This window comes from Martes martes (genome assembly GCF_963455335.1).
Source record: "Martes martes genome assembly, chromosome: 16".
Classification (NCBI taxonomy): domain Eukaryota; kingdom Metazoa; phylum Chordata; class Mammalia; order Carnivora; family Mustelidae; genus Martes; species Martes martes.
The window spans coordinates 51,968,560-51,993,233 of NC_137904.1; the positions used below are offsets into that span (position 1 = coordinate 51,968,560).

The 24,674-nt window shown below is 42.2% G+C and overlaps 1 protein-coding gene across 2 annotated transcripts in view; it reads left to right on the plus strand.

Annotated features, from left to right (window-relative positions):
- The first annotated feature begins 1,230 nt into the window (after positions 1 to 1,230).
- The window catches only part of HELZ (helicase with zinc finger), a 157,532-nt gene continuing 134,088 nt past the window's right edge, over positions 1,231 to 24,674 (plus strand). For both annotated transcript variants that reach the window (XM_080826445.1, XM_080826446.1), the window contains exons 1-4: positions 1,231 to 1,279; positions 2,618 to 2,673; positions 3,613 to 3,716; positions 7,972 to 8,028. The gene's annotated coding sequence lies outside the window, so the exon portion shown is untranslated. The remainder of the gene's footprint in view (positions 1,280 to 2,617; positions 2,674 to 3,612; positions 3,717 to 7,971; positions 8,029 to 24,674) is intronic.

The following is a 24,674-nucleotide window of genomic DNA, read 5'->3' on the forward strand; positions in this document are numbered from 1 at the left end:
CGCTCGGTGCAACCGAAAAGCCCGCGGCGGGTATCGGGGAGAGCTCTGCGCTTTGCAAAGGGCCCGCGGGAGGGAGCAGAGCGCCGGGCGGCGTGCGTGGACTGCGGACTTGCTCGCCCCGCGTCTCTGCGCCCCCTACTTACAGGGTACCCCGTTGCAGACAGGCGACTCCGGGCGTCCCCCGACAACTCCCAGGCGGGAGTGGCGCGGGTAATCCTCCCCTTGCCCAGCCCCTAAGGCTCGCCTCCCCGCCGGGATCCGGCAGGTGGACCCAGGTGGGCGCACCCTCCTCCCAGCCCCGCACCCTCTCCTCTCTCGGACTCTCCCAGGGCCCCGGCGCGCCTTCCCGTCCAGGTCGGATCCAGCAGCCTAAGCCCCCGAATTACCTGCCCCGGGAAGTCACAGTCCGCCTTCTCCCTGGAATGCGAACGGGTGGACTCGGCAGTGCCCAAAGCCACATTCCTAGGGGAGGGGTCCCCACCTAGAGGGTCGCGGATCACGTTACCGGCGGAGGGGAGGAGCCAGCAGGAGGGCGATCAAATGGGTAAAAGTTGCATTTAGCTTGTTACTTCTTTCCCCAACCCCCAAATGCGCGTTGACGCCGGTTGACTCGGGGACAGTGTCCGCCCAGGTCCCGGAGCCCGACGGCCCCGGAACGCTTTGCCAGGATAGAGGCACCTTTCCGCCCGCGGATGCGGGAGTCCGAGCGCCGCCGGGTCTGCGGTGCTGCCGGGCTCCCGGGCCCTGCAGGCGACCCCCGGCTGCCCCGGGGCAGGGAGCCGGCCGCAGAAGCCCGCCGCCGGGCACTGAGGATCTAGAGCAATAGCAGACGCATAAATGCGCATAAATAAATCAATGAGCAGCTCTCTGCTGCCAGCAGCAGGGAAACCTCGGGCTGATTAAATGCAGACGTGGGGTGTCTGCCAGGGCAGGAGGGCTGCGGGGCAAAGGGAACAGGCGTGGAGGCGAGGGGTGGGGGGAAGGGAACCCAGGGGCAGGAGCCAAGAGGAAAACCCAAAGCCACATTTTAAAAATGGGGGTGAATTTTAAATGCAAACAGCGCGGAGGAGGGGAGGGGGCCGGGCTGCAGGCGCCCGGGCCGGCCAGCCAGCCGGGGCAACTTTCCGGGCGGGAGGTGCGGCCGGAGGGGCGGCGCCGGCGGCGGGAGGCGGGAGTCGGGGGCCGAGGGGGGGAGTCACTTTAAAGGCTCTTTCTTACCCATAATGCTTTGTGGGGACGTTGACAAGTGGATCCAAGATGGCGTAGAAAGTAATGACAGGTAAGTCCTGACTTCCCCCTTCTCTGCTGCTGGGACCGCTCCGCGAGCTGCCGGAGCCCTCTGGGGAGGAGACCTGACTCCACTCCGGTCCCCGGGGCCCCGGGAGGGGCGGCCCTCGGACGGGCTGGGGACCCAGGCGGCCCGCGGCGGGGCCTGGGAAGCGGGGCTCTTCGAGGCGAGGCCCGGACGCTGGGGCTGTTTACAGCTTCTTCCCCTCCTCGGTCCCCTTCCCCTCCGCTGGGGGCCGCGGCGCCCGGGGCCCAGGCGGTGGAGGGGGCTTTGCAGACCCCGGCCGCGGGCCTACGGGAGGTTTCTCCAGCCGCGGGCACTCCGGAGCGGGGTGGGGGGGGGGTCGAGCCGCCCTGCACGCTCCCCTCCTCCGGGTCGCGGCTGGGGGTGGGGAGGGTGCGGGCCTCCCACGCCCGGCTTGATCGCCCCCTCAGGGCTCGGACTTGCTGCGGTGGGGCGGGGGCCAAGGGTGGGCGTCAGCAAAAGTGGGTCAGGGGTGCGCCCCCTCTCTCCCCTGCCGGGGGCTGTTGCCTGAGCTTCACTTTTCCCCCCCTTTTCTCCGCCCCCTCCTCGGAAATTCTCATTGGCCCACAAGCGCATCAACAAAAATAAAAACAGACTTATCTTTTTCTGGGAGATTCTTTTAAGACTCCCCTTCTCTAGGGCCAGGGGACTGCTGTTTCATTTAGGGAACTTTGGTTCTTCTACCCCCAGATTATTTGAGCTTTCTGCACCCTCTTCTTCTCTGAGGATCCTTCAGACAGGGCTGGAAGCCAGGGTCTTAGGGTTCTTCTTGGATTGAGATCCTCAGGTTTTGTTTGAAACTCAAAATTGTTATTGCTTCTCTCTCGCAGCTTAGACTTTTCAGGCAAATCGGTAATATAATGTGTATAACTCTAGGGACAGTGGATGCCGGGTGTGGGTGGGGGTATGGGCTTGGGGCCGGGAGGAGTTGTCCTGCCTAGTTTGTTCTTAAATTTGCCCTCTCTAAAACTTACATTAATGAGGTTTCTTGTCCTTCATTTCTTTCTTTTCTTTCTTTTTTTTTTTTTTTTTTGTCTTCCTTTTTGAAAGTAAGATCAGTCAGTACTGAAAGAGATCGCTTTTTTATGTTTTGGATCTTAAGAGCATTTTATAGTCTGTTATTCCATCACACAGAAAGGAAATGTTTTTATTCGAAAGCAAAACAGTTCATTTACAGAACTGCATACTGTACCATTTTGGTAACTTTTTCCATTTGAAATTTAGAAGCCCTCTTACTGATGAAGTATTTGCTACTGATTGTTATTGGTGTTGTACAGACACATTTTACTTTTCTGTTTGCCTCAGGAATTGGATGAAGTAATTGATCACTAAAGAACTACAGTGCTGGTGAGATGTGTAAGGTGAGACTGCAGTTAAGAATGATTTCCCTTTTTCCTTTATTTTAATCAATGCATAAGGGTGAGGCTGAGACTAAGTAATTTGATGGGACTGTCTTTATTTTCCAAGTATCTCAGTCAGTCAAAAGGGTCTGTAGGTAGGGCTGGCTTTAGAATGGAAAAATGTGTCAAGTGTACCAAACTTTTAAGTTGTTGCAATGGTGCTCAGCCATAGTGGAGCTCATCCAGAGCCAAATGTTATTTGCAGCTATCCTTGATCAGTATCTTCACCACCGGTAATTATATGTAAATTTCCTTGTGTAACTTTAATTGGGTGTCTTAATTTCATATGTGTATTGGTGTCTATCACATACTCAACATTGAGTGTTAGTGATTGTTTATGTGGATTTTGTATGTCCGAGTTACTGGTACTCTTGTTAAGAACACCCTTTCCATTGGAAAGATTGATTATAGGCATCAGTCATTCCTTTTATTTTCTGAAAAAATGGAATAGTATTTTTCTTTCCCATAGTTATTTTGAAATAAAAATGAAAGTGTTGAATTTTGTTTAATTTATTAGGGATACGACGGGTTTGTCATTATTTTCTGGTCATGTGGTGTGTGAATTGGAAGTGCTGCTTTAATCTAACTTCTAATGCTTTGGATTTGAAGGACATTATTGATAAAGTGTTAGTGTACAGGTAGTATTCTATAACGCGGAGGAGGAGAGGTTTGCTAATTTTACATTTTTCACGAGGAATTTTCTCAACTTTAAAAATATTATGATTTATTGAGAAAATGTAAAGTTATTAGGCCTGCTGCAGATATGTGTGTGTGTATGTGTGTGTGTGTTTTCCCGGACAGGTATGGGTAACCTTTGGATTTTGAAATCCTCTCACAAAATTTTCCTATCTATCAGAACATCTGATTAAGAAGAATAAGCTGTGCTTTATTTTTTTCCAGATTGAGGCATTCTATTGACATTTGCCTTACCAAAAAAAAAAAAAAACCAAAAAACAAAAAACAAAACTTGGGAGAGGAAGGTGGACGTAAATCAAGATCCTTTTGTAAGTGCATATGCCACATTTGCTTGTGTTTGAAACTCAGTGCTTGTGTGTATTATATATTTTTATTTTTATTCTTGGCAGAGCAAGTGTGGATTTTAAAATTTATTTATTTATTTCAGTGGCATATTCATGCCTTAGACCTTCCAATCAGAACCTTTTCTTTTTATTTATTTATTTATTTAAATTTACAGATTACTTTGTGGAAAGGAACCAGTGATCTGCTTCTTAGCCTATGGAAATGTTTATTTATAGTCTAAAAATGAAATATTTAGAGGCATCTGCCTGGCTCAGTTGAAAGAGCATGAGATTCTTGGGGCACCTGGGTGGCTCAGTGGGTTAAAGCCTCTGCCTTCGGCTCAGGTCATGATCCCAGGGTCCTGGGATCGAGCCCCGCATCGGGCTCTCTGCTCAGCAGGGGGCCTGCTTCCTCCTCTCTCCCTGCCTGCCTCTTCATCTGCTTGTGATCTCTCTCTGTCAAATAAATAAATAAAATCCTAAAAAAAATTTAAAAAAAAAAAAAAAAAAAGAAAGAGCATGAGATTCTTGATCTCTGGGTTGTGAGTTTGAGCTCCACGTTGGGTGTAGAGAATACTAAAAAAATAAAAAAATAAAAACTTTAAAAAAATTGAATATTTAGAAATAGGTAATCTCTTATGGCTAGTGTTATTTGGGCTGAATTATGTCAAGACATTTTCCACAATTTTTATGCATGTAAACCATGTGAAGTATTAGTAGTCACTTGAAAATGAAGTTAGTGGTTGGTTATCAAACAAGTTTGTACAAAAGTATTCTGAAATGGGAAATACCATAGTATTAAAGGTTAGGGCTAGGTTGAAGACAGTGTCTTGTAGCCGAATAAAGACACAGCTTTTTTAGTCTATCCTTTTGGCTGAGAAGCTAAGACACTATTTTTAGGTAAGGCTGTAGTTTTGGGGCATCATTAAGTACCTCTCTATCAGGTGGCAAACTTTGACTTTTGCCACTGTCAGGAAGATTTTTCATTTTCTAACATCAAAATTACTCAGTCCACATTGTAAAGTCAGTGTACATTTATGGACTGTCCAGTTTTTATTGAGGAGGGGAGTGATGCCAAAACAACAGGAGAGATCATTCCTACTTGCAAAGGGCCTTGTGTAGTTTAAAAATACATAGCATATTCATGAAAGGCTAAGAATATTGCAGAGGGATCTACAAATAAGTAGACCAGATCTTTTTTTTTTTTTTTTAAGATTTTATTTATTTATTTGATACAGAGAGCAAGAGAGCACAAACAGGGGGAGCAACAGAGGGAGAGGGAAAAGCAGGCTCCCACTGAGCAGGGAGCCTGATGCGGGGCTCCATCCCAAGACCCTGGGATTATGACCTGAGCGGAAGGTACACGCTTAACCAACTGAGCTACCCAGGTGCCCCAGTAGACAGGTCTTATACATGCATTTTTATTCCCTGTTTATGAGATAGTCTTGGTATTAATATTCAATAAAAGTTAGTTTATAATTGTCAGACTGCATTTAAAATTCAAATATTGGCTCAGCACAAGAAGTACGGTTCTTTGCCTGTTACTTCAGATGCATAGAGGATTTTGGGTCAAGTATATCAACTTGTTGATAAACAAGATAGGGTGAGGAGCTACTTAAAAATTATAAGCAAATTGTTATGGTTATTTTCATAAACTTAGATAAGTGTACATTCAAATATAATTTGATTTCTAAGTAATAATTTGAAATGTTTTCTGGGAAAGAACTATGTTATGTGTGGAGAATGTGGCCACACCAGCTTACAGTTCGTTTAAATTGATGGGTGTAGTCAGGATTTATGTAGCATTGGCTAGAAGCAACGTAAAACATAGTGAACCACTTCAGGAGTGGCTGAGATAATACTTTTGAGTAATCCTGAATTCAACAGAGTTAATATTCCTCTTTTAAAAATAATACTGTAGATGTAACATGAAGACTTTTATATATATTAAATATATAAGTATGTATAATATAATTTTTAAAAGCTATCAGTTGTGTAAAGCAAATTGAAAGTTTTTCAACATACTGCCAGATAGTCATACCAACTTGTTTACTTGTCTAAATTATACTGGGTCATTTTCTCTAAGAGCAGGAAGTTGTCTGGTAAAACCAGAGTTTGTATATTCTTCTTGCTTTTGAACCAAAAACCCCCTGATTCATCATTAGATCTTCAGAGAATGCATGGCATATTTTTTGACTGAACCATTCTGAAGTGTGAATGTTTGTGATTTTTTGTTATTTCTGTACCATATTTTAGGTGTTCTCAGCACATCTGAATTTGCCTTTTTGCTTTCTTCTGTGGAAATTCTCCTTGCGTTGAAAATATTCCTGTAAGGCGAGCTTCCTGTCACTAGGCAATATGTATAATTAATATAGCTTTAAACAATTTTTTTTATTTTTAAAGATTTTAAAGATTTTATTTACTTATCTGAGAGAGAGCGAGAGAGATCACAGAGGGAGAGACAGAAGGGGAAGCCAGCTCCCCGCTGAGCAGAGAGCCCAATGCAGATCTTGATCTCAGGATTCCAAGATCCTGACCTGACCGGAGCTGAAGGTAGACACTCAACTGACTGAGCCACCCAGGAGCCCCTTAAACAGTTGTGTGTGTGTGTGTGTATGTGTGTGTTTAAGATTTTATTTATTTGACAGAGAGAGATTACAAGTAGGCAGAGGCAGGCAGAGAGAGAGGGGAAAGCAGGCTCCCCGCTGAGCAGAGAGCCTGATGTGGGACTCGATCACAGAACCCTGAGATCATGACCTAAGCTGAAGGCAAGAGGCTTAACCCACTGAGCCACCCAGGCGCCCCTAAACAGTTGTTTTTAATACAAAATCTGATGTATGCTATGGTAAACAAAATTGAATAGTACATAAGTACATAAAGTTAAAAAGATTTATTTATTATTTTTGAAGATTTTATTTATTTATTTGAGAGAGAGTGAGAGAGAAGAAGAGAAAGAGAGAGAGCACAAGGAGGGGGAGCGGCAGGCAGAGGGAGAGAGAGGACGGACTCCCTGCTGAGCAGAGAACCCAGTGCAGGACTGGATCCCAGGACTCTGGGATCCTGACCTGAGCTGAAGGCAGTGCTTAACCGGCTGAGCCACCCAGGTGTCCAGTAAAAAAAGACTAAAAAAATAAGACTTTGTTCTCCTTTCCCCATCTTTAGTTGTGTTCCTCTGAGCCGACCATTAGAAAACAGTTGGTGTCATTTGGCTTCTGGAGGGCCTCTCTGTTGTGGTGTCCACTAGTATTAGTGAAAGCAGAGGGAGAAGTCACTGGGCAGTGAACTAGTTCAGATGTTACGCAGGGTCTATTCTGCTCCTATTTCCTACGATGTTAAGTAATATTGATAATCTTAAACTACCATCAGTTTAAGATAACTGTAATTGAGGGGCGCCTGGGTGGCTCAGTGGTTAAAACGTCTGCCTTCGGCTCAGGTCATGATCTCAGGGTCCTGGGATCGGAGCCCTGCATCAGGCTCTCTGCTCAGTGGGGAGCCTGCTTCCCCCTCTCTCTCTGCCTGCCTCTGCCTACCTGTGATCTCTGTCAAATAAATAAATAAAATCTTTAAAATAAAAAGATAACTACAACTGAATTGTTAGTGAAACAGTTAATTCCATTGTCAGCTTGTTACAGGTTTGATTTGTTGATATTTTAAGGAAATAAATATTTGAGAATTGAATTCATATAATCTTAGGGCTGGGGGTAATGGTGGTAATTACTATCTGTAGAATTTTATGATAAACTGCACAGTATGTTTACTATAGGCTTTTTATAACCATTATCTCTCCTTTAATTCTCATAACAACCCTAAGAGAGTTGTTATTTCCGTTTTGCAGAGGAGGAAATTTAGGCGAAATGTGAACTAGCTAACAAATGTCATAAGACTGGTAAGTTGTGGTGCTAGTGTTCTGTCTTGGAGAGCCTGTGCTCTTTCCATTGTAATGTATTCTGCTTCTTCTGTCTGGGTTGTTTTATTTTCCACATGAGGAAATTTAGGCCTCCAGAAGTCAAGTGACTTGCCCAAGGTCACACAGCTAAGTAATAGCAACAATAAACCAAACTTCTATCTCTGGTCTCTTATCTCAGGACTTTTGGTCCTGCTGGCTATGCTACATTTTACTGAAATACTATGGACCAAAAGACCATATGCCGTGAATACTGGATACAAATGCTTCAGAACTGATACATCAGCAAAGGTGTTTTCTACTATGTATTTAAAAGCTTCCTTTTCTTTGTTTCAGAAAATATAAAGAGCTCTGATGGGCTATTTGGGTGATCCCCAGTGCAGTGAACTGCAGGTGAGTAAGGTTTAGGAGAGCTTTATTTAGAAAACAAGACCTTGGTAATGCCTGAGAAGGCAACAAGAGAGGCTTAATCTAGAGGGCGATTCCGTCCAGAAAGAATAAGGTGGGGGTGGGGGGTGCCGGTGATGCTGAGCAGTAGTGAGACGGAGAAAACCTGAGGACGCTGGTCTGGATGGATGGGATTGGCCACTCCTGGAATGGACGGGACGATGATGAACATCCTCTGAAGAGACTGCTTGCCGCTTTGTCAGAGTTTGTTTGGAGAGAAGCGGGGGTAGGTTAATCTTCCACTCATGTTCTGAATGAGTAACCGCATAGGGGCTCATCCTATCTGCATATGATTGGTGCTTGAGAGGCCCTTCAGTTTTTGTGTCAACATTCTGGAGTGGTAATCACCCTGTGCTCTGATGAACTTGGTTAAGTATGAATAGTTTGTTTACCCTGGTATCTGCTGTGTATGTATTGTCATGAATGATTGTATATATCTGCATTTTTGATACTGAGTCTAGATACTGAGAACACAGCAATAGAAACACAAGGTTAAACTTTTTTCCTAATGGTTATATTTATTAGTCCTTCAAATTATTTATCTTTTGCTGAAATGCCCTTCTAAGAAAAGCAATTTAGTCTCATTATTTCTGATTCACAGTAACTAATTTTTTTGGTCCATTATTGTATCTTGGTCTTTCATTATTAAACTTAGACAATGGTGATACTACAGAAAAAACAATGAGAAGACTGCTTTACTATTATCTTTGTGGGACATCAGTGCTAAAAATTATGTTTTGATATGTTTTAATATTTAATAAAATGACTTGCCGTCCTGGCTTACGGACTCTGGCTGCGTGAGACTCATGAGACATGGCCAGCTGCTTTTTACCCAACTGCTTTGTAGTTAAAGTAAGTTTTCTTTTTTCTTTTTAACTGTACCTTGGTCTCCTGGCCCTTAGTTCTTTGATTTGTCTGTGATTCCATACTGCTTTTTAATTCTGGTATAGTCCACTACTCAGCAAGTTGGCTTTGAGAATCCCAGAAACCTTAATGTAACAGTACTATATGCTTTCAGGGTTTATAATTGAATTTGGGCTTGGCTATTCGCTGATTGCTAAAGTAACACACAGTTGTACGCATTCTTTGTTTTAGAGTTTATGTTTGTTTTGCATGATTTGGGAGTTCAAAACAGTTGAGGTGGTTTGTTGGCCTTGGAAAGCTGGGGTCTGAGGGTGTCATAAAGAGGTCATTGTGATAAGGAATGCATGAGAGTTCTCAGTTAAGGCCAAAATGAGCTGTAAAAGGGAGGGGTGAACCTCTTCTTGAGATTCTTGAGGCTCTGTCAAGCTTGTATCATGGAACCCCTCTGTTTCCTCAATATGGTGGAACTTTCTTTTTCAAAAGTTCAGAAGAAAAGGGCACCTGGGTGACTCAGTTGGTTGAACGACTGCCTTCAGCTCAGGCCATAATCCTGGAGTCTGGGGATTGAGTCCCTGCTCAGCAAGGGGTCTGCTTCTCTCCCTCTGACCTTCCCCCTCTCATGCTCGCTCTCTCTCATTCCCTCTCTCTCAAATAAATAAATAAATAAATCTTTAAAAAAAATTTTCAGAAGAATAGCTATTAAATAAATTGTTAAAATATTTAGATTATTACCCTAAAATAGTTGATTTTTTGTTTTGGTTTCCATTAAAATACATAGTTTTATATGTAAGCATATGTATATGTATGTATGTATATACACATATGTATATTTTTTGCTCATGTTTAATTATGGTACATGTAATTTGAATTTTTTCTACTTACTAGATCATGGAACGTTTCCATGTTATAGGTGCCACAATTTTAATTTACATGCTTACTTTTTTAAAAAAAGATTTATTTGTTTGAGAGGCAGTGTGTGCACACATGTAGGCAAGGGGAAGGGCAGAGAAGGAGGGAGAGGAGCAGACTCCCATTCATGTGGAACCTGACCTGGGGCTCGATCTCACAGCCTGGAGTCAGGAGCCAAAATCAAGAGTCAGATGCTTAATCGACTGAGCCACCCAGGTGCTCCTGTCTGAAAGGCTGCAAAATATTTCATCAAGTCATGCTCCCATAATTTACCTAATTCTTTCAATGTTAGGTATTTATGTTGCTCCCTGGTTTTCACTTAATACTTTACATTATTGTGGATTCTACTGGTTTTATTTTTTTGACTAATTATATTTCTAGGATACATTTCTGGGTGTGTTGTATTAAATGGGATGAATGTTTTTATGGTTTTTTGTATATGTTGCCATACAGCTTTTCAAGACTGTTGTACCAGTTTTTACTTCTAACAGATACACGGATATACCTGTTTTACCATGGCTGGACAGAAATACAGTTTTTCATAAAAAGTTTTTGCTCATTTAGTAGTGTAAAGTGGCATTGCATTTCTTTGTTCTGTAATGTTGAATTTTACTTTGAGTCTCTTTGTGGTGCATTGTTTGTGCATATCCTCTGTTATTTTATGCACTACAGTGTTGATGTGAGCTTTGGATGGTAAGGCAAGTGTAGCCAGCTAATAAACCAGTGATTATTAAAAAGATAACCAGAACACATTCAGTGGAAACTTTCAAAGAGGTCTAGATGGTAAGTGATCTTGGAGATAGTGGTTGAAAGGGAACAGATGGGTTATTCTCACATTCAGTTCAGCAAATGTTTATTGGGCATCCACTGTGTACAGTGTACTGTGTTGCATCCTCTGAGTGCGTCCAAGTTATCATTGCGGTGTGTACCCGGTTGAAGGAGGAAGCTACTTGAGAATGCTTGAGGGCCGGCCAAGATAGCTCAGTTGGGAGAGGGTTAGACTGGAGAATGCTTGAGACTTGACTGTTGGGGACTGTACTCTGGCTGCTGAAGGCCCTTTGTGACTGCTTGGAGGGTTGATCACGGCCTGGAACATCTTTAACTCATTCATTGCAGGCCACTGTGCCTTTGCACAGTCTTTGAGAAGCTCTGTTCTGAGGAATACAAAGATGAATAAGACATATTTCCTACTGATGAGGAACAAATTATCTAGTAGGGAGATTAAAGGCACCAGAAAATGAAAGGACTAATAGGTGCTATAAAAGGTTCAGCCCCAGTGCTTAGTGGTTAAGTAGAGGGTGTTATACTGCCCCCTTGGGGAAATCAAGAAACACTTCAACCGAAGAAGTGGTATTTAAATGGCATCACCATGAAGATGAGAAGCAGAGGGAAAAAGAGGGCATTCTGGAGAGAAAGAGAGCTTGAGCAGAGGTGGGGGACTGGTGTCGGAAATGAGGTTGACCTCAGGAAACTGCATGTCCAAACCACTTGGACCCTGGGATGCATAAAGGAACATAGTGGAAGTTGAGACTGCTAAGTGGTTGGGACTGAGTTTTGGAGGGTCTTAAGTGCCAGACTGAGGATGAGTAGGATGGATTGGCAGTGAGGAGAAATAGAGAGGGTTTTTTGTTTGTTTGTTTGTTTTTTAAAGATTTTACTTATTTGAGAGAGAGAGAGAGAGAACGAGAGAGCATGAGAGAGGGGAGGGTCAGAGGAGAAGCAGACTTAACAGCTGAGTGGGGAACCTGATGTGGGGCGCGATCCTGGGACTCCTGGGACTCCAGGGACTCCAGGATCATGACCCAAGGCAAAGGCAGACGCTTAACTGACTGAGCCATCCAGGTGCCCAAGAGAGGGACTTTAGTTGTATTCGTGGTACTAGTCCAAGTGAGGGGTGATGAGGGCCTGAATTGAATCTGTGGCCTTGGGAATGAAAAGGAGTTAGTGCATTCAGGAGGTATTTTGGAGGCTGAACAGAGAGACGTGATGACTGATTAGGTAGGAGGGGAAGGGAACAGTCAATTCCATGTCTCAAGTCAGAGGTGCTGTTGAGGTTTTCATGCTCCGGCGGCTGGCAGAATTAGGCATCAGGAATAGGGAAGTCAGGAGGAAGAACAGGTCTTAGGGGGTTTGGAATAGAGGAAAGATGAGTTTGGTTTTGTTTGTTAGTCCAGGGAGTAAGGAGAAAGCTGAAATCAGAATTTTAATCTTAGAAGGAACAGAGGAGGAAGTTTGGGGCCCAGAGGTACTAGAGGAACCAGTGAGGTCTCATACTTAGTAAAGCCAAGCATGAATGAAGCTTCCTGATTCCCAGTCCTGCGTTCTCATCCCTGCCTCTCACTGCAAAGTGCTGAAGGTTCTCCTGTGGGGTTCTTTTCCTCACACCGGGATGTGCTCAGTAGAAAGCTGGAAGTGGCAGAGTTTATGTTGCAGAATGAGGACTTTATCTTTTAATTAGAAAAATTTTTTAATAAAATTAAAAAAAAATTTTTAAGATTTTATTTATTAGAGAGAGAGAGGGAGAGAGAGAGAGAGCGCACAGGCAGACAGAGTGGCAGGCAGAGGCAGAGGGTGAAGCAGGCTCCCCGCCGAGCAAGGGGCCCGATGTGGGACTCGATCCCAGAACGCCGGGATCATGACCTGAGCCAAAGGCAGCTGCTGAACCAACTGAGCCACCCAGGCGTCCCAGTTAGAAAAATTTTTTAAAAAGATTTTATGTGTCTGAGAGAGAGCACAAGGGAGGGAGGAGCAGAGGGAGTGGGGGGCGTGGACTCCTGGCTAAGTGCGGAGCCCCACCTGGGGCTCAGGGATCATGACCTGAGCCAAAGACAGACGTTTAACTGACTGAGCCACCCAGGCGCCCCTTAGTTAAAATTTTTTATTATGGAACCTTTCAGAGGTTCCACACAAAGTGGAAAAAGAGTATAATCAGTCCCGCTGTACCCATTGCCGGACTTTTAACAGTTGTTTGTGTTACGTCATCTTTCTTCCCTCCCCATCAGTTACTTTAAAGTAAATGGAAAGATGAAGCGTGTTGGTGACCTTGAACTTGGTGCATTTGCAGGTAGGGAGAATTTGAACAGTTTCGTAGGGTATGTTTTGAGCTACGTGGGTATGGTCTAGAGGGAAGAGAAGTAGGATTAACTTCCACAGTTCTGTTCTGCCTCAGATTTTGTGTTTTTGGGTGAATCTCTTAAGTCTTTTGACTCTTGGTTTGTCTGTGATATGGAGATAAATGATATCAGCTTTGCAGAATCACTTGAGATAAGATAGGTGTAAAAAAAAACCCAAAACGCTCTATGAACTCTAAACTTTGAAGCTAAACTGATGCAGGTTTTAGTTGTCAGTAATAACAAAAAGGTAGCGCTATTTAACTTTGGGATTCTGTGTTGCTGGCATAAAATTTATCTCATTCAACAAATTTTTATTTTTCAGCACATACTTATGTCAGGAACCTGGGGCTTCAACAGTGAACAAAACAGACAAAATCCCAGCTCCCATGGAGCTCATATTCTAGATTTGTGAGCTAATGCTTTTTTTTTTTTTTTTTAAGATTTTATTTATTTATTTGACAGAGAGAGACACAGCGAGAGAGGGAGCACAAGCAGGGAGTGGGAGAGGGAGAAGCAGGCTCCCTGCTGAGCAGGGAGCCCTATTCAGGGCTCAGTCCCAGGAGTCTGGGATCATGACCTGAGCGGAAGGCAGATGCTCAGTGACTGAGCCATCCAGGTGTCCTGTGAGCTAATGCTTTTATTATAGTGGGCCAGGCACTGTTCTGAGAACTTTTTTTTTTTAAAGATGTCACTTTTTTTAAAAAAAATTTTATTTATTTATTTGACAGATGGAGATCACAAGTAGGCAGAGAGGCAGGCAGAGAGAGAGAGGGAGAAGCAGGCTCCCTGCCGAGCAGAGAGCCCAATGTGGGGCTCGATCCCAGGACCCTGGGATCATGACCTGAGCCCAAGGCAGAGGCTTTAACCCATTGAGCCACCCAGGCGCCCCTGTTCTGAGTACTTTTATAATTCAACCTATTTTAATTCTTGCAAGAGTCCTGGGTGGTGAAGACTGTTATTATTGCTATTTTACAGATTTGGAGATCAAGGCAAATTTTTATGTAGATTGTCTCCGGTTGCAATGCCAGAATTGAAATTTAGGCAGATCTGTTTTTAAGCCTGTATACTCTTTTTTTTAAAGATTTTACTTGTTTATTAGACACAGAGAGAGATCACAAGTAGGCAGAGAGGCAGGCAGAGAGAGAGAGAGGGAAGCAGGCCCGATGTGGGGCTCTGTCCCAGGACCCTCAGATCATGACCTGAGCCGAAGGCAGAGGCTTAACCCACTGAGCCACCCAAGTGCCCCAAGCCTGTATACTCTTAACCCCTGTCCCACAGAACATTTGAAACTCATTCAGGGCATGCTGGTGTTTGATAAAAATAAAAAAGGTAGGCCCAAAGGTGCCTGCGTGACTTAGTCGGTTAAGTGCCTGACTCTTGATTTCAGCTCAGGTTATGATCTCAGGGTTGTGGGATTGAGCCCTGTGTTAGGCTCCGCACTCAGTGTAGAATTATGCTTGGGATTCTGTCTCTCACTCTCCCTCTGCCCCTCCCCTGCTCGACCACGTGTGTGTACACCTGTGTGGGCTCTTTCTCTCTCAAATAAATAAGTCTTAAAAAGAAAAAAAGGTAGGCCCACATTGAAATTATTCCTAAACAAATAAGTGTTTTCTTCTTGTAAAAACAAAACAAAAACCAATGGGGAAAAAATGGTGTTGGTTTTCTGGAGATGGTGACGTAGTAGTAGTCTTTTTTATTTCCTTATTTGACAGAGAGAGAAATCACAAGCAAGCAGAGAGGCAGGCAGAGAGAGGGGTAAGCAGGCTCCCCGCTGAGTAGAGAGCTCGGATGATCTGATGATGGATGATCTGATGATGTGGGGCTCAATCCCAGGACCCTGAGATCATGATCTGAGCTGAAGGCAGAGGCTTAACCCACTGAGCCACCCAGGCGCCCCAGTTGTAGTCTTTCATAGGAAAATATTTTTCCTCCTAACTTATCATAGGCTTGATATTATCACTTTTCTTGGTTTCTTTGGATACAGATGACTGCCTCAATGGAAAGAAGTTATTTTTCTGCTGACACTTGAGCAGAATCCCTTCTTCAATGAATCTCCTTCTTAGAATTCTTTCACCTTTTCCTCCCCTTCCCCTCCCTTATCCCCGGGAAATTCTCTTCTCTGATCTGTCCTCTCCGTTCTTCCCAGTTCTCACCACTGTGCTGTCCTTACTAGTCTCATCAGCTCCCCTGTCCTGAGAGAGTCTCTGCTTTCTGCCTTTGCCTTCTCCTCCCTGGCCTGCCTCTAGCCAACTACTCTAGACTTGCACCCATGTTTTGGCTTTTCTGAATTTATTTAGTGGGACTAATTTTCCACCTTTGGATCTGGCTCTGAGCTCTCAGTTCTTCAGTGGTGGGGCGTACTGGGAAATGCGCAGTAAGGAGTCCTTAAGTTTGCATCTGGATTAGGATATGGGCCTCAGTGCTTATAAGGAGGGTATCAAGACTTGTGTGTTTGTTTTCTGTAGAAATTTTGGCTAAATAGGCATAAAATTACCATGTTAGCCATACAGGTCAGTGGCCAGAGGTACATTCACGTTTGTGGGCCTGTCCCCACCATCCGTCTCTAAAACTCTTTCATTGCCCCAAACTGAAACTCTGTACCCATTAAATAGCAACTCTCCATTTCCCCCTCCTTCAAGCCCCTGGCAACCAGCATTCTACTTTATCTTGCAATGAATTTGGGTATTCTAGGTCCCTCATATAAGTACAGTCAGACATTGTCCTTTTGTGTTTGACTCTTTTCACTTAGCATAATGTCTTCAAGGTTCACCTATATTGTAGCATATGTCAGCATTTCCTTGCTTTCTGAGGCTAAATAATATGCCATTTTATGTAAACAGCACATTTTTAATCCATTCATCTTTTTTTTTTTAAGATTTTATTTATTTATTTGAGAGAGAGAGCATGAGCAAGGGAGAGGGAGAAGCAGGCTCCCTGCTGAGCAGGGAGTCCCACACTGGGCTCAATCCCAGGACCCTGGGATCATGACCTGAGTGGAAGGCAGAAGCTTAATGGACTGAGCCACCCAGGCGCCCCTCCATTCATCTGTTAATAGACACTTGGGTTGCTTCCACCTTTTGGCCAGTGTGAATAGTGCTGCTATGAACATGGATATACAAGTATTTGTTTGAGTCCCTGCTTTTAGTTCTTTTGGGAATTAACCCAGAAGTGGAATTGCTGGGTCCTGTGGTAATTCTGTTTTTAATTTGTTGAGGAATCACCATACTGTTTTCCATAGTAGTAGCATCATTTTATGTGCCACAGACAATGTATTTCTCCACATCCTCACCAACACTTGTTATTTTCTGGGCTTTTTTTTTTTTTGAGAGAGAGAGTGCATGTGCGAGTGAGATGGTGGGCAGGGGTGGGGGAAGAGAGGTAGAGGGAGAGAGAACCTCAAGCAGGCACCACACCCAGAGTCCACCTTGGAGTTGATCTCACACCCTGAGATCATTTCCTGAGCTGAAACCAAGAGTTGGATGCTTAACTGACCTAACCACCCAGGTGCCCCTGGATTAGTTTGGGTTTCAAATCACTTTTTTTAAGTTAAAGAAAACCATTAGTTTAATTTATTTTATGGAAATGTTTATGCGTATAGGAAAGTTGAAAGACCAGTATAATCAACACTCAGTCGTTAGCATTTGCCATAATTTACTTTCTCTCAATAGAGGTTTTTTTTTTTTTTTCCTAGAGCCAGTTGAAAGTTAGTGGCAGACATGTTGGATGGTACTTCATTCATATGGGTTTGAATTGTGCAGGTCCATTTATACATGGAGTGTTTACAGTAGAGTAAACGTATTCTCTGTCCCTTCTTCTTCCTTCTTTTTCCTTAACTGACTGAGCGACCCAGGCCTCGGTCGGGTATTTCATAGAATGTTACAGAGTTTGGGTTTGTCTGATAGTTTTCCTCATGGTTAGACTGGAGTTAAGGGTTTTGGGAAAGAAGATAGTCACTTTTGATATTTTGTTTCATATCTTGGCTTTTTTTTTTTTTTAAAGATTTTATTTATTTGAGAGAGAGAGAGAATAAGAGCGAGCAAGCGTGGAGGGGGAGGCCAGAGGGAGAAGTGGCCCCCTGCCGAGCAGGGAGCCCTTTATAGGGACTGGTTACCGGGACTGCAGGATCATGACCTGTGTGGAAGGCAGTTGCTCAAGCAACTGAGCCAACCAGGCACCCCATATCTTGGCTTTTTATGTAACACATTCAATACATGTTTTACAAAATGGGATTATATACGGTATTATTTTATAATCTACTTTTTTTTTTTAACTTACCAAAACTGTTTTTTTCTTACATATGGGAGTAGGAAACTCTGTACTGAGTTTTAATCACCGACTTGAAAATGCAGTTTTAGAACGTAGACTGTTGGTAAATTAGAGACAGCTTTTAAGAAGGATGATGGTGGTGGTGGTGGTGGTACCATTTTGTTTTAATTATGCAGTTGGCTTTTTAAAAATTGATTTATGTTTTGTTTAAAAAGCTCAACTCTTTGGGATTATGATGTGTTTACAAGTCTCCACAGATAATCTAAAAGGGAAAATAAAGAAATACAAAAAATAGAAAATGTTTTTAGTAAAATTTTCTTGGTAAGCAGCGAACTTTTCTAGAAAGTCAGTCTTTTGATTTGATTGCTTTATAAATATGGGATTTAAAATATATGCATTTTTATTGATTAGTAAGCATGTTAGATGATTTGGGAGGAGGCTCAAACTTTTTAAGAAATAATTTGGAATTATGAAAGAAGCCTGTCTCCAGAATTGCTGGTGGTTCTGAAATATGGGTCAGGGGTGCCCTGGGTGGCTCAGTTAGTTAAGCGACTGCCATTAGCTTAGGTCATGGTCCTGGAGTCCTGGGATCGAGCCCCGCATTGGGCTCTGTGCTCAGTGGTTAGCCTGCTTCTCCCTGCTCCTGTCCTCTCTTCCTCTCTCACTATCTCTTTCTTGCTCTCTCCAATAAATAAATTAAATCTTTTTTTTTTAAGATTTTATTTATTTATTTGACAGACAGAGATCACAAGTAGGCAGAGAGACAGGCAGAGGGAGAGGAGGAAGCAGGCTCCCCGCTGAGCAGAGAGCCCGATGTGGGGCTTGATCCCAGGAAGTTGGGATCATGACCTAAGCCGAAGGCAGAGGCTTTAACCCACTGAGCCACCCAGGTGCCCCAATAAATTAAATCTTAAAAAAAAAAAAAAGGGTCAGGAAAAGTCAAACTAATAGATGGGAAAAATCCCCTCGATTTTAGCTGTTGATACAACTTTTAAAATTTAGTTTTTTTGTTTTTATCATTTTAGTTACTAAGACAGATGGTAGAAGGTCCATTAGGATGTTTCTTTTACGTATTTAAAACATTTTGCTTTGCTATATTGAATTCCATGCATTCTGGAATTTAGGAAAATTTACCTCTTCATGAAAGAGATTACTCAAAATGGAATACGATTGATGATCTTAGTTTCTAGTTTTCTTCTCAATAGGCTTAGTCTCTCTTCTAATGCTTCTTGCATGTTCAGAGATTTTATAAGAGTTTTAGAGAAAAATGCAAGTCTGGGTGAATATTAAATACAGTACAATGAATAAAACTTTCTTTACTTTGCAGAATATTTTGCTTATGTATCCCATAGAACCATGGCAGATTCCAGTTTTAGATAAAAACAGATAAATTTAAAGATAATACAACATTCCTCTTTATGACGTGGAATTCTAATGAGTACTGAATGTGGTACAGGACAGTTCAGTTCTTGGAATGCTTGGCATTCAGGTTATTTTAGGCCATCTCTTTGGGAAATTCAATTAAAGCATTTATTGAATGGCTTTAGTGAATTGAATGGTTGTCTTGGGGATATCAATGATATAAAATATGACCCTATTTATAAGATGGTTGTGTGGGCAGCCAAAGCATCTTATATATTTAACTCAAAATAATAGATGATTAAGAGGCCAAATCCTTCTATAGGAAGTAGTGCTGGTTTAGGAGGGAGAACATTTTAGAGAAGTTAAGTCTGGGAGCATTCATTTAAAGCTGAGTAGGAGTTAGGTTCAGAGAGAGGAGGGAAAGGACATTCGGGCGGTGGGAAGGGACACTGTCAGAGACTCAGAAGCTTGACTGCCCTTCAGACGTGGTGAGAAAATTAGGCTCTGGCCAGGCCGTGGGTGGCCTGGAGGTCTAGTAGTGAGCCTGGACACTAATTTATCGGCATTTCAGAACCACCCTGCCACCCCTGGAGTAATGGTTCCTAACTTTTTGTTCCCCGAGGAAGCATAACACACTTCTGCTGGCGTCACTGTCTCCCCACAGCTGGGCTGCTGAGTCTGGAGAAGGGGGGATGCTCTCAGACGCTTTCCTCAATCTGAGGGGCTAGGTCATATGGGTTATTTTAATAATGTATTAATCTGGCTTTTCTTCTCTTGTCACAATACATTTACTTTCCAGTAGAGTCTTGTTTTCAGAATAATAGAGTTTCCACTGGGAAAATAACAATGCATGAGGCAGATTAAAGGCAAATTATTGACTTTGTAAAAAAAGTGAATCTCTAATTTTTTCCTAGCAGTTTTTCCTTTATTTAAATTTTTGTTTTGTAAAAAAAAGAAAAAAATAAAAAATTTTTGTTTTGTTAGTCATGTAAAGAAACGTTATTTTATTGTATGCATCTTTTAAGTTTTCCTATGGTTTTATTGCTTATATAGCTTAATAAATTAAGGACAACTTGGAGTCTAATCAAGACCTGATTATTTCTGTCAGAGTGGATAGTGGTGATGTTCAGCACAGCTCATCAGTCTTCTCAAATCTCGACAAATGCAGTCCAATTAATTGTACCCAAGTTAACTATGAGGAAGATATTTTTTTTTTGTTTCTGATGGGAACAAGTGTATAAGACAGAGATACAGAAATCCTCTTCAATTTAGATTGAAGAAATTTTGTTTACTACTATTGGCTCCTGCTGTTTGCTCACAGTTGATTTTTCTTCTTTGAAGTCTGTTTGTAATCAAATAAGCTTTAGCTCTTTTGAAGTAAAAGAGGAACATAACTACATTAACAAGAAAAGTTAATTTAAGGAAGATAACTGATTTTTTTTTTTTTTCCAGTAAACCACATTTCATGACTTGATTTCATGGTGGTCGGATGGTTATACTCATACAGTTACAGAACGAAGTCCACAGTGGGAAAAGAATGATGCTTTTAAAAATCACCTTCCTTTTTATCATCTGTTACTGAAAATGTCCTAGTCCAGTCCCTACCACCTTTGTGGCGCACTGTTGATTTCATTTTTCTTCCATTATTTACTATTGGTCCTGGACAAAGTACCTGGCGATAATGGAATTCTTCAGAAGTATCCTATATTTGGTGCCAAGTGAGCTCAATGAGTGCTCAGTTTGGAGACTTTCTTTCTGAGCCTCTGTTCTTGCCTCTGAAACATACGTGGATGGAAAGAGAAATGTGTGTAGGTTTTCCATTTATTAACAACACTATCCTTCCGTATCTATTTCTTTACAGTTTTTAAAAAACATGTTAATTGTGACATTGCGATTCATATTTTAAAAGTAATTTTAAAATTTTACTTTTAAATTATCATACTGTAAAAGTGGCTGCTTTTTTTTTTTTGGTAGGAAAATTTTTTTCAATTTAATACATGTCTAGTTTGTGCAGCTGTCCCCACAGTCTGCATATGTGCTATTATCATCCCAAAAAACTCCCTCATGCTCTCCTTGTGAATTATCCATCCCCATCCCATAACCCCTGCAACCACTGACCTTTTTCCAGCCCTATAGTTTTGGCTTTTTGAAAATATAATACAAATGGAATCATACAGTATTAAACTTTTGAGGCTGGGCTCTTTTACTCTGTCTTTTAGATTCATCTAAGGTATTAAATATGTTACAAACATTCTTTTTTTTATTGCTGAGTAGTTTTCTATTGTCACTCATTAAGGGACATTTGGATTGCTTCCAGTTTTTAGCAGTTATGAATGGAGCTACTATAAACATCTGTGTACAGATTTTTGTGTGAACATAACGTTTTCATTTCTCCAGGGTAGCTGTCTGTGGGGAGAGGGGATTGCTGGGTCATATAGTGAGTATATGTTTAACTTTTTAAGAAACTACCAATCCTTTTTCTGGAGTGGCTGTACCATTTTATATTCCCACTAGCAAATTCCCACTAGCAATGTATGAGAGTTCTGATATTCCACATCACTGATAATACCAATATTTGGAATGTAGTCATTCTCATAGGTATCTAGTAGTAGTGCCTAATCATGGTTTTAATTTGCATTTCTCTGATGACTAAAGCCATTGAACATCTTTTCATGTGCTAATTTGCCATCATCATATCTTTGTGGAGCGTGTGTGGAAATTTTTTTTTTTTTAAAGATTTTATTTATTTATTTGACAGATCACAAGTAGGCAGAGAGGCAGGCAGAGAGAGAAGGGAGGAAGCAGGCTCCCCATTGAGCAGAGAGCCCGATGCGGGCCTTGATCCCAGGACGCTGGGATCATGACCTGAGCTGAAGGCAGCGGCTTTAACCCACTGAGCCACCCAGGCGCCCCTGTGTGGAAATTTTTTATCCAGCTTTTAATTTGGTTATTTTCCTGTTGAGTTTTGAGAATTCTATGTCTGGATACAAATCCTTTTCCAGATATGTGATTTGCAAAAAATTTTCTCTTAGTCTTTAGCTTTCTCTTCATTCCTTTAATGTGGGCTTTTAGAGGACAAAAATGTTTAATTTTGATAGGGTCTAATTTATCATTTTTTTTTCCTTTTTTTGGATTGTACTAAGATTGATAGATTTTATTTTTTTTTTATTTTATTTTTTTTTAAAGATTTTATTTATTTATTTGACAGACAGAGATCACAAGTAGGCAGAGAGGCAGGCGGAGAGAGAGAGAGGGAAGCAGGCTCCCTGCCGAGCAGAGAGCCCGATGCGGGGCTCAATCCCAGGACCCTGGGATCATGACCTGAGCTGAAGGCAGAGGCTTTAACCCACTGAGCCACCCAGGCGCCCCAGATTGATAGATTTTAAAATAAGTTTCTTTCCTATAAAGGTAGTGAAAACTAACTTAGTGTTAGGAATGTTCTCATAAAGTTGACTTTGTGGAAGGTGCAAATGTTATAATTTTATGTAAAGGTGGTGTTAATTAAAATACTCTGTAGTCTTAGGAACATCTGTGACTTTTGCTTAACCAAAAGAGTTGATTGGCTTAGATTTGGGAAGATTTTCCTACTTTCTTTTCAATGGTAATGATGCAGAGCTATGTAGGAAATCAGTCATTAAGACTGTGAAGATATTTTACATTCATGTTTAATATTTTTGGAAGTGCCTGGGTTTGAGTTTCCACTCTTGGAAAGCATGGGAACCTCCATTGTGGGTTCAGAGTGAGTGTCATGGCTAAAAGCATGAACTGGGTCATACTGTCTGAATTTGAATCCTGCCTCTGCTTACGGTATAACTGTGGGTAAGTAACTTTTCTGTGCTTCAGTTTTCTTCTCTGTAAGTGAGATTGGAAAAATAATAATATCCACCTTGTAAGGTCATTATGGGGATTAAATTGGACTATGTAGCTCATTTTCAGCAATATCCACACAGTAAGTGTTCAGTAAATGGTTCTTATTATTGCTGAAGTAGCTTTATGGTGAAGTCATTTAAACACATGTTTTAGAATTATATTTTCAACAGGCAGAATAACCAAATATCACACTTTTTTTCCTCTTTACACTTACTGTTATTAGTAATCAATAATTGTGGCCAGTGCTGTTAGCAATCATGTGTATAGATACTGTCTTATGAGACAATTACCAGCTCCTTCTGTCTTTCACTTCCTGTAAAGTACTAATTAGATGTACATATACATCAGTTAGTTCCAACTGCCTGAAGCATCAACCTGAACTGTCTTAAACTAGAAAGAAATTTCTTGGCTCACCTAACTGCAAAGTTCAGGCGTAGCTAGATGGAGTCAGGCTCAAGTCGTGACATCAGGACCCAGTTTCTCCCCATGAATCAACTCTGCCTTTTTCTGTATAAACTTCAGTTGTAGGCACTATACGGTAGAAAAATGGCTGCAGCATATTCATCCCCTGGAGCCTCTCAGATTTTAGGTCAGCAGGAAAGAACACCTGTCTCTTTCCCAGAAGCCTCAGCAAAAGTCTCATGTCTCATTGGTTCTGATGGGGTCACATGTCTTACCCTGAGCCAATCTTGGTGTTTGGGGCTGTGGCTTGGATTGGCTAGTCGTGGTCACATGACAGCCTTAGCTTCCTTGGTGCAGTCAGCTCTTCAGGAACGGCTCGGATGACAGTAGGGGAGAGGTGAATTCTCGGAGGGAGAGTACGGGCTTATATTACCAGGAAGAGGAATGGATGCTGCGTGACCAAACAACTAATGATATTAGTCTCTTTTATAGGTCAGCAGCGGATTGCAGGAGTTCATGGATTTGGATTGGAACCTTGGTTTCTGATTCCTGCTTTCTTGCCTGTGAAGTTACATACTCTCAAACCCATGTTCCCCACAGGGGTCAGAGTTTGTAGAAAATTATAGTGTTTTATGTTCTTTTTATGCAACTTGAATGTTTTTCTTTTTTAAGATTTTATTTATTTATTTGACAGAGATCGCAAGTCGGCAGAGAGGGGAAGCAGGCTCCCTGCTGAGCAGAGAGCCCGATGTGGGGCCTGATCCCAGGACCCCGAGGTCACGACCTGAGCTGAAGGCAGAGGCTTAACCCACTGAGCTACCCAGGCGCCCTGAAACTTGAATGTTTTTAACAGGAAGAGAGGAATCAAGGCTGGTAGAGGGTAGCTCTCACAATAGGCAGATGTGGTGCTTCTTCCTATATTGATATGATTCATGGGACTCAGCTCCTTTCCCTGGACCTCCCTGTCCCCATGGGAGAGGCTCTCCTAGACCCAGCTTGGTCAGTGTCTGCCCTTGGATCAGGCCGTTCTGGCCAGGCAGCGAATCGTATGCTATTGATAAGGCTGTATCTGTATCCCAGACAAGAGGGTCTGTCACCCCCACAGTGATGTGTAGCTGGGTGCTGGCCTCTTCTAGGAGAAGTAGTTCCAAATCTCTTCATACATATTTTCTACAGTCCATTTTAGCATGGCCTGTGACATTATCTCACTTTGACTGGCAGTTTTTATTTTATGTTTGAGAAAGCACTTCATCTTTAGGATCGTGTGTAGCAAGGTCATGCTGTTTTCTGAAAAACCAGAGAAAACAGTTGAATAAGACCTGCTTCGTCCTGATCCACTCTACAGCCAAGTACCCCTAGGAGGTTCAGGTAGGACTTAGGTAGAAACTAATGATCAGGACCTGATTAATGAAGGTATTTGTGGTAGAAACTTCCACATCCTCTTCTGAGGTTGGCACTTGAACCTAATGAATCAGATGTTAACTCTTTAAGTCATGGAGCCACAAAGCTTCTGCCTCTAATCTCTACTTACATGTTAATGTTAACTGAAATTTCCCTGTTGAAAATGTTTGGTGGCTAATGTTGGTAGGAGTCTTTGTGATCTCCCTTTGTAGTCCCTTTTCAGGGTTATCTCGTCTAAATCAGTGACATAGAAACTTATTTACTCCTCCAAAGGCATAATCATTATCAGTTTATTGAGATGGATAAAAGGGATGAAAATAATACTTCTGTTAAGTAAGTAAAGTAGTTACATAGAGTGCTCTTTTGTTTTCTATAAATACATTATTGTATGTTGAGATCAGTGCA